Raw genomic sequence first — 11,116 nt, 5'->3', positions numbered from 1 at the left:
GAAACCATTGCAATCTACACTACAGAATGTTTCATTCATTCACGCGAATCTTGAATTCATCTTGTTCTCCACTCCCAGCAGGTTTTCGTTTCACCACTGGTGAATGTCCAAGCAACCCAAGGCTGGTTTCAGCTGCGTGTTAACACTCGCAGCCGTGCTGTTCAATTGGCTATCCAGTGAACGCTGGTTAGCTCTTGATTTTCCTTCCACACACCGAGCCTTCAGAAATCATTCTTATCTCCACTTCAGAATGTTCCATTCGTTCCCTGCGAATCTGGAATTCCTCTGACTCTCCACACCAGGCAGATTTTCCTAACAACAATGGTGAATGACCAGGTAATCCAATGCTGGTTTTCAGCGGCTGTTCACACTCACAGCCTTGCTGTTCAATTGGCAATCCAGTCAAACCTAGTCAGCTCTTCATTTTCCTGTCCACACAACCCAGCGTTCAGAAATCATTGGAATCTCTACTACAGAAATTTCCATTCATTCACTGTGAATCTAGAAATAATCTGAATCTGCATTCCAGGAAGGCTTTCGTTACACCACTGATGAATGTCCAAGTAAGCCAATGCTGGTTTTCAGTGGCCTGTTCATACTAAGAGACGTGCTGTTCATTTGGCTATCCACTCCACCCTGTTCAGCTCTACATTTTCGTGTCCACAAAACCCAGCCTTCAGAAATCATTGGAATCACCACTAGAGAATGTTCCATTCATTCACTGCGAATCTGGAATTCATCTGAACCTCCACTCCCGGCAGGTTTTCGTTACGCCACTGGTGAATGTCCAAGTAACTCAATACTGGTTTTCAGAGGCATGTTCAACTCGCAGAAGTGCTGTTCAATGGGCTATCCACTCAATATTGGTCAGCTCTTCATTTTCCTCTCCAAACAAACCAGCCTTCAGAAATCATTGGGATCTCCACTACAGACTGTTCCATTCATTCACTGCGATTCTGCAATTCATCTGACTCTCCGCTCCAGGCAGGTTTTCATTACAGCACTGGTGAATGACCAAGTAATCCAATGCTGGTTTTCAGCCGCCTTTTCACACTCGCAGTGTGCTGTTCAATTGTCTATCCACTCAAACCTGGTCAGCCTTTCATTTTCTTTTCCACAATATCAGACTTCAGAAATCATTGGAATCGCCAGTACAGAATGTTCCATTCATTCACTGCCAATCTGGAATTCTTCTGAATCTGCACTCCAGGTAGGCTTTCATTACACCACTTATGAATGTCCAAGTAACACAATGCTGGTTTTCAGCGGTCTGTTCACACTCTAAGCCCTGCTTTTTACTGGGTATCCACACAACTGTGGTCAGCTCTTCATTTTCATGTCCAAACAATCCAGACTTGAGAAATCATTGCAATCTCCAGTACAGAATGTTCCATTCATTCACTGCGAATCTGGAATTCAACTGAATCTCCACTACCTGCAGATTTATCTTACACCACTTGTGAATGTCCAAGTAAAACAATGCTGGTTTTCAGAGGCCTGTTCATGTTCGCAGTCGTGCTGTTCAATTGGCTATCCACTCAACCTGTTTTGCTCCTCATTTTCCTGTGCACACAACCCAGCCTTCAGAAATCATTGTAATCTCCACTACAGGATGTTCCATTCATTCACTGGGAATCTGGAATTCATCTGAATCTGCACTCCACGCAGGCTTTCGTTACACCACTGCTGAAAGTCGAAGTAATGCAATACTGGTTTTCAGTGGTCTGTTCACATTCGAAGCCGAGGCTTTTTACAGGCTATCCACTCAACACTGGTCAGCTCTTCATTTTCGTGTCCCCACAATCCAGATTTCAGAAATCATTGCAATCTCCACTACAGAATGTTCCATTCATTCACTGCGAGTCTGGAGTTTATCTGATTCTCCACTCCCGCCTGGTTAACATTACACCACTTGTGAATGTCCAAGTAAGCCAATGCTGGTTTTCAGAGGCCTGTTCATACTCGCAGCCGTGCTGTTTAATTGACAATTCACTCCACCCTGTTCAGCTCTTCATTGTCCCACCACACTACCAGCCTTCAGAAATCTTTGTTATCTCCACTACAGAATGTTCCATTCATTCACTGCGAATCTGGAATTCATCTGACTCTCAACTCCACGCAGGTTTTCATTACACCACTGTTGAATGTCCAAGTAACCCAATGCTGGTTTTCAGCGGCCTGTTCATATTCGCAGCCCTGCTGTTTACTTGGCTATCGATTCAAGCCTGGTCAGCTCTTCATTTTCCTGTCCACACAACACAGGCTTCAGAAATCATTGGAATCTCCTCTACAGAATGTTCCATTCATTCACTGCGAATGTGGAATTCAACTGACTCTCCACTCCATGCAGGTTTTCCTTACACCACTGATGAATGTCCAAGTAACCCAATGCTGGTTTTCAGCTGCATGTTCACACTCGCAGCCATGCTATACAATTGGCTTTCCACTAAATCCTGATTAGTTCTTGATTTTCCTTCCACACGACCCAGCCTTCAGAAATCATTGGAATCTCCACTAGAGAATGTTCCATTCATTCACTGCGAATCTGGAATTCCTCTGAACCTCCACTCCCGGCAGGTTTTCGTTACACCACTGTTGAATGTCCAAGTAACCCAATGTTTTAAGTGTTTTCTTCACAAGCGCAGTGGTGCTGTTCAATTGGCTATCCACTCAACCCTGGCCAGCTCTACATTTTCCTGTCCACACCACAGAGACTGGAGAAATCATTGTTATCTCCACTACAGAATGTTCCATTCATTCACAGCGAATCTGGAATTCATCTGAATCTCCACTCCCGGCAGGTTTTCGTGACACCACTGGTAAATATCCAAGTAAGCCAATGCTGGTTTTAAGTGGCCTGCTCATACTCTCAGCCGTGCTGTTCAATTTGCTATCCACTCAACCCTCTTCAGCTCCATTTTCCTGTCCACATAACCCAAACTTCAGAAACAATTGGTATCTCCTCCACAGAATGTTCCATTCATTGACTGCAAATCTGAAATTCATCTAATTCTCAACTCCCGTCAGGTTTTCGTTACACCACTTGTGAATGTCCAATTAAGCCAAAGCTGGTTTTCAGTGGCCTGTTCTTACTACGAGACGTGCTGTTCATTTGGCTATCCATTCCACCCTGTTCAGCTCTACATTTTCGTGTCCACAAAACCCAGCCTTCAGAAATCATTGGAATCACCACTAGAGAATGTTCCATGCATTCACTGCGAATCTGGAATTCATCTGAATCTCCACTCCCGGCAGGTTTTCATTGCACCACTGCTGAATGTTCAAGTAACGCAATGATGGTTTTCAGCGGTCTATTCACACTCGAACCCGTGCTGTTCACGGTCTAGCGACTCAACACTGGTGAGTTCTTCTTTTTCCAGTTCAGACAATACAAACCCCAGAAACCATTGCAATCTACACTACAGAATGTTTCATTCATTCACGCGAATCTTGAATTCATCTTGTTCTCCACTCCCAGCAGGTTTTCGTTTCACCACTGGTGAATGTCCAAGCAACCCAAGGCTGGTTTCAGCTGCGTGTTAACACTCGCAGCCGTGCTGTTCAATTGGCTATCCAGTGAACGCTGGTTAGCTCTTGATTTTCCTTCCACACACCGAGCCTTCAGAAATCATTCTTATCTCCACTTCAGAATGTTCCATTCGTTCCCTGCGAATCTGGAATTCCTCTGACTCTCCACACCAGGCAGATTTTCCTAACAACACTGGTGAATGACCAGGTAATCCAATGCTGGTTTTCAGCGGCTGTTCACACTCACAGCCTTGCTGTTCAATTGGCAATCCAGTCAAACCTAGTCAGCTCTTCTTCATTTTCCTGTCCACACAACCCAGCGTTCAGAAATCATTGGAATCTCTACTACAGAAATTTCCATTCATTCACTGTGAATCTGGAAATAATCTGAATCTGCATTCCAGGAAGGCTTTCGTTACACCACTGATGAATGTCCAAGTAATGCAATGCTGCTTCTTAGTGGTCTGTTCACACTCGAAACCGTGCTGTTCACTGGCTATCCACTCAACATTGGTCAGCTCTTCAATATCCTGTCCAGACTATCCAGATTTCTAAATCTTGGCAATCTCCACTACAGAATGTTCCATTCAATCACGCGAATCTGGAATTCATCAGAGTCTCCACTCCCGGCAGGTTTTCGTGACACCACTGGTATATGTCCAAGGAAGCCAATGCTGGTTTTAAGCCGCCTGCTTATACTCTCAGCCGTGCTGTTCAATTTGCTATCCACCCAACCCTATTCAGCTCTACATTTTCCTGTCCTCATAACCCAACCTTCAGAAATAATTGGTATCTCCTCCACAGAATGTTCCGTTCATTCACTGCGAATCTTAAATTCATCTGACTCTCAACTCCCGGCGGGTTATCGTTACACCACTTGTGAATGTCCAAGTAAGCCAATGCTGGTTTTCAGTGGCCTGTTCATACTAAGAGACGTGCTGTTCATTTGGCTATCCACTCCACCCTGTTCAGCTCTACATTTTCGTGTCCACAAAACCCAGCCTTCAGAAATCATTGGAATCACCACTAGAGAATGTTCCATTCATTCACTGCGAATCTGGAATTCATCTGAACCTCCACTCCCGGCAGGTTTTCGTTACGCCACTGGTGAATGTCCAAGTAACTCAATACTGGTTTTCAGAGGCATGTTCAACTCGCAGAAGTGCTGTTCAATGGGCTATCCACTCAATATTGGTCAGCTCTTCATTTTCCTCTCCACACAAACCAGCCTTCAGAAATCATTGGGATCTCCACTACAGACTGTTCCATTCATTCACTGCGATTCTGCAATTCATCTGACTCTCCGCTCCAGGCAGGTTTTCATTACAGCACTGGTGAATGACCAAGTAATCCAATGCTGGTTTTCAGCCGCCTTTTCACACTCGCAGTGTGCTGTTCAATTGTCTATCCACTCAAACCTGGTCAGCCTTTCATTTTCTTTTCCACAATATCAGACTTCAGAAATCATTGGAATCGCCAGTACAGAATGTTCCATTCATTCACTGCCAATCTGGAATTCATCTGAATCTGCACTCCAGGTAGGCTTTCATTACACCACTTATGAATGTCCAAGTAACACAATGCTGGTTTTCAGCGGTCTGTTCACACTCTAAGCCCTGCTTTTTACTGGGTATCCACACAACTGTGGTCAGCTCTTCATTTTCATGTCCAAACAATCCAGACTTGAGAAATCATTGCAATCTCCAGTACAGAATGTTCCATTCATTCACTGCGAATCTGGAATTCAACTGAATCTCCACTACCTGCAGATTTATCTTACACCACTTGTGAATGTCCAAGTAAAACAATGCTGGTTTTCAGAGGCCTGTTCATGTTCGCAGTCGTGCTGTTCAATTGGCTATCCACTCAACCTGTTTTGCTCCTCATTTTCCTGTGCACACAACCCAGCCTTCAGAAATCATTGCAATCTCCACTACAGGATGTTCCATTCATTCACTGGGAATCTGGAATTCATCTGAATCTGCACTCCACGCAGGCTTTCGTTACACCACTGCTGAAAGTCGAAGTAATGCAATACTGGTTTTCAGTGGTCTGTTCACATTCGAAGCCGAGGCTTTTTACAGGCTATCCACTCAACACTGGTCAGCTCTTCATTTTCGTGTCCCCACAATCCAGATTTCAGAAATCATTGCAATCTCCACTACAGAATGTTCCATTCATTCACTGCGAGTCTGGAGTTTATCTGATTCTCCACTCCCGCCTGGTTAACATTACACCACTTGTGAATGTCCAAGTAAGCCAATGCTGGTTTTCAGAGGCCTGTTCATACTCGCAGCCGTGCTGTTTAATTGACAATTCACTCCACCCTGTTCAGCTCTTCATTGTCCCACCACACTACCAGCCTTCAGAAATCTTTGTTATCTCCACTACAGAATGTTCCATTCATTCACTGCGAATCTGGAATTCATCTGACTCTCAACTCCACGCAGGTTTTCATTACACCACTGTTGAATGTCCAAGTAACCCAATGCTGGTTTTCAGCGGCCTGTTCATATTCGCAGCCCTGCTGTTTACTTGGCTATCGATTCAAGCCTGGTCAGCTCTTCATTTTCCTGTCCACACAACACAGGCTTCAGAAATCATTGGAATCTCCTCTACAGAATGTTCCATTCATTCACTGCGAATGTGGAATTCAACTGACTCTCCACTCCATGCAGGTTTTCCTTACACCACTGATGAATGTCCAAGTAACCCAATGCTGGTTTTCAGCTGCATGTTCACACTCGCAGCCATGCTATACAATTGGCTTTCCACTAAATCCTGATTAGTTCTTGATTTTCCTTCCACACGACCCAGCCTTCAGAAATCATTGGAATCTCCACTAGAGAATGTTCCATTCATTCACTGCGAATCTGGAATTCCTCTGAACCTCCACTCCCGGCAGGTTTTCGTTACACCACTGTTGAATGTCCAAGTAACCCAATGTTTTAAGTGTTTTCTTCACAAGCGCAGTGGTGCTGTTCAATTGGCTATCCACTCAACCCTGGCCAGCTCTACATTTTCCTGTCCACACCACAGAGACTGGAGAAATCATTGTTATCTCCACTACAGAATGTTCCATTCATTCACAGCGAATCTGGAATTCATCTGAATCTCCACTCCCGGCAGGTTTTCGTGACACCACTGGTAAATATCCAAGTAAGCCAATGCTGGTTTTAAGTGGCCTGCTCATACTCTCAGCCGTGCTGTTCAATTTGCTATCCACTCAACCCTCTTCAGCTCCATTTTCCTGTCCACATAACCCAAACTTCAGAAACAATTGGTATCTCCTCCACAGAATGTTCCATTCATTGACTGCAAATCTGAAATTCATCTAATTCTCAACTCCCGTCAGGTTTTCGTTACACCACTTGTGAATGTCCAATTAAGCCAAAGCTGGTTTTCAGTGGCCTGTTCTTACTACGAGACGTGCTGTTCATTTGGCTATCCATTCCACCCTGTTCAGCTCTACATTTTCGTGTCCACAAAACCCAGCCTTCAGAAATCATTGGAATCACCACTAGAGAATGTTCCATGCATTCACTGCGAATCTGGAATTCATCTGAATCTCCACTCCCGGCAGGTTTTCATTGCACCACTGCTGAATGTTCAAGTAACGCAATGATGGTTTTCAGCGGTCTATTCACACTCGAACCCGTGCTGTTCACGGTCTAGCGACTCAACACTGGTGAGTTCTTCTTTTTCCAGTTCAGACAATACAAACCCCAGAAACCATTGCAATCTACACTACAGAATGTTTCATTCATTCACGCGAATCTTGAATTCATCTTGTTCTCCACTCCCAGCAGGTTTTCGTTTCACCACTGGTGAATGTCCAAGCAACCCAAGGCTGGTTTCAGCTGCGTGTTAACACTCGCAGCCGTGCTGTTCAATTGGCTATCCAGTGAACGCTGGTTAGCTCTTGATTTTCCTTCCACACACCGAGCCTTCAGAAATCATTCTTATCTCCACTTCAGAATGTTCCATTCGTTCCCTGCGAATCTGGAATTCCTCTGACTCTCCACACCAGGCAGATTTTCCTAACAACACTGGTGAATGACCAGGTAATCCAATGCTGGTTTTCAGCGGCTGTTCACACTCACAGCCTTGCTGTTCAATTGGCAATCCAGTCAAACCTAGTCAGCTCTTCTTCATTTTCCTGTCCACACAACCCAGCGTTCAGAAATCATTGGAATCTCTACTACAGAAATTTCCATTCATTCACTGTGAATCTGGAAATAATCTGAATCTGCATTCCAGGAAGGCTTTCGTTACACCACTGATGAATGTCCAAGTAATGCAATGCTGCTTCTTAGTGGTCTGTTCACACTCGAAACCGTGCTGTTCACTGGCTATCCACTCAACATTGGTCAGCTCTTCAATATCCTGTCCAGACTATCCAGATTTCTAAATCTTGGCAATCTCCACTACAGAATGTTCCATTCAATCACGCGAATCTGGAATTCATCAGAGTCTCCACTCCCGGCAGGTTTTCGTGACACCACTGGTATATGTCCAAGGAAGCCAATGCTGGTTTTAAGCCGCCTGCTTATACTCTCAGCCGTGCTGTTCAATTTGCTATCCACCCAACCCTATTCAGCTCTACATTTTCCTGTCCTCATAACCCAACCTTCAGAAATAATTGGTATCTCCTCCACAGAATGTTCCGTTCATTCACTGCGAATCTTAAATTCATCTGACTCTCAACTCCCGGCGGGTTATCGTTACACCACTTGTGAATGTCCAAGTAAGCCAATGCTGGTTTTCAGTGGCCTGTTCATACTAAGAGACGTGCTGTTCATTTGGCTATCCACTCCACCCTGTTCAGCTCTACATTTTCGTGTCCACAAAACCCAGCCTTCAGAAATCATTGGAATCACCACTAGAGAATGTTCCATTCATTCACTGCGAATCTGGAATTCATCTGAACCTCCACTCCCGGCAGGTTTTCGTTACGCCACTGGTGAATGTCCAAGTAACTCAATACTGGTTTTCAGAGGCATGTTCAACTCGCAGAAGTGCTGTTCAATGGGCTATCCACTCAATATTGGTCAGCTCTTCATTTTCCTCTCCACACAAACCAGCCTTCAGAAATCATTGGGATCTCCACTACAGACTGTTCCATTCATTCACTGCGATTCTGCAATTCATCTGACTCTCCGCTCCAGGCAGGTTTTCATTACAGCACTGGTGAATGACCAAGTAATCCAATGCTGGTTTTCAGCCGCCTTTTCACACTCGCAGTGTGCTGTTCAATTGTCTATCCACTCAAACCTGGTCAGCCTTTCATTTTCTTTTCCACAATATCAGACTTCAGAAATCATTGGAATCGCCAGTACAGAATGTTCCATTCATTCACTGCCAATCTGGAATTCATCTGAATCTGCACTCCAGGTAGGCTTTCATTACACCACTTATGAATGTCCAAGTAACAGAATGCTGGTTTTCAGCGGTCTGTTCACACTCTAAGCCCTGCTTTTTACTGGGTATCCACACAACTGTGGTCAGCTCTTCATTTTCATGTCCAAACAATCCAGACTTGAGAAATCATTGCAATCTCCAGTACAGAATGTTCCATTCATTCACTGCGAATCTGGAATTCAACTGAATCTCCACTACCTGCAGATTTATCTTACACCACTTGTGAATGTCCAAGTAAAACAATGCTGGTTTTCAGAGGCCTGTTCATGTTCGCAGTCGTGCTGTTCAATTGGCTATCCACTCAAGCTGTTTTGCTCCTCATTTTCCTGTGCACACAACCCAGCCTTCAGAAATCATTGCAATCTCCACTACAGGATGTTCCATTCATTCACTGGGAATCTGGAATTCATCTGAATCTGCACTCCACGCAGGCTTTCGTTACACCACTGCTGAAAGTCGAAGTAATGCAATACTGGTTTTCAGTGGTCTGTTCACATTCGAAGCCGAGGCTTTTTACAGGCTATCCACTCAACACTGGTCAGCTCTTCATTTTCGTGTCCCCACAATCCAGATTTCAGAAATCATTGCAATCTCCACTACAGAATGTTCCATTCATTCACTGCGAGTCTGGAGTTTATCTGATTCTCCACTCCCGCCTGGTTAACATTACACCACTTGTGAATGTCCAAGTAAGCCAATGCTGGTTTTCAGAGGCCTGTTCATACTCGCAGCCGTGCTGTTTAATTGACAATTCACTCCACCCTGTTCAGCTCTTCATTGTCCCACCACACTACCAGCCTTCAGAAATCTTTGTTATCTCCACTACAGAATGTTCCATTCATTCACTGCGAATCTGGAATTCATCTGACTCTCAACTCCACGCAGGTTTTCATTACACCACTGTTGAATGTCCAAGTAACCCAATGCTGGTTTTCAGCGGCCTGTTCATATTCGCAGCCCTGCTGTTTACTTGGCTATCGATTCAAGCCTGGTCAGCTCTTCATTTTCCTGTCCACACAACACAGGCTTCAGAAATCATTGGAATCTCCTCTACAGAATGTTCCATTCATTCACTGCGAATGTGGAATTCAACTGACTCTCCACTCCATGCAGGTTTTCCTTACACCACTGATGAATGTCCAAGTAACCCAATGCTGGTTTTCAGCTGCATGTTCACACTCGCAGCCATGCTATACAATTGGCTTTCCACTAAATCCTGATTAGTTCTTGATTTTCCTTCCACACGACCCAGCCTTCAGAAATCATTGGAATCTCCACTAGAGAATGTTCCATTCATTCACTGCGAATCTGGAATTCCTCTGAACCTCCACTCCCGGCAGGTTTTCGTTACACCACTGTTGAATGTCCAAGTAACCCAATGTTTTAAGTGTTTTCTTCACAAGCGCAGTGGTGCTGTTCAATTGGCTATCCACTCAACCCTGGCCAGCTCTACATTTTCCTGTCCACACCACAGAGACTGGAGAAATCATTGTTATCTCCACTACAGAATGTTCCATTCATTCACAGCGAATCTGGAATTCATCTGAATCTCCACTCCCGGCAGGTTTTCGTGACACCACTGGTAAATATCCAAGTAAGCCAATGCTGGTTTTAAGTGGCCTGCTCATACTCTCAGCCGTGCTGTTCAATTTGCTATCCACTCAACCCTCTTCAGCTCCATTTTCCTGTCCACATAACCCAAACTTCAGAAACAATTGGTATCTCCTCCACAGAATGTTCCATTCATTGACTGCAAATCTGAAATTCATCTAATTCTCAACTCCCGTCAGGTTTTCGTTACACCACTTGTGAATGTCCAATTAAGCCAAAGCTGGTTTTCAGTGGCCTGTTCTTACTACGAGACGTGCTGTTCATTTGGCTATCCATTCCACCCTGTTCAGCTCTACATTTTCGTGTCCACAAAACCCAGCCTTCAGAAATCATTGGAATCACCACTAGAGAATGTTCCATGCATTCACTGCGAATCTGGAATTCATCTGAATCTCCACTCCCGGCAGGTTTTCATTGCACCACTGCTGAATGTTCAAGTAACGCAATGATGGTTTTCAGCGGTCTATTCACACTCGAACCCGTGCTGTTCACGGTCTAGCGACTCAACACTGGTGAGTTCTTCTTTTTCCAGTTCAGACAATACAAACCCCAGAAA

This window comes from Sorex fumeus, unplaced genomic scaffold (assembly GCF_029834395.1).
Source record: "Sorex fumeus unplaced genomic scaffold, SorFum_2.1 ptg000170l, whole genome shotgun sequence".
Classification (NCBI taxonomy): Eukaryota; Metazoa; Chordata; class Mammalia; order Eulipotyphla; family Soricidae; genus Sorex; species Sorex fumeus.
Note: the sequence above shows the minus strand (reverse complement) of the source record.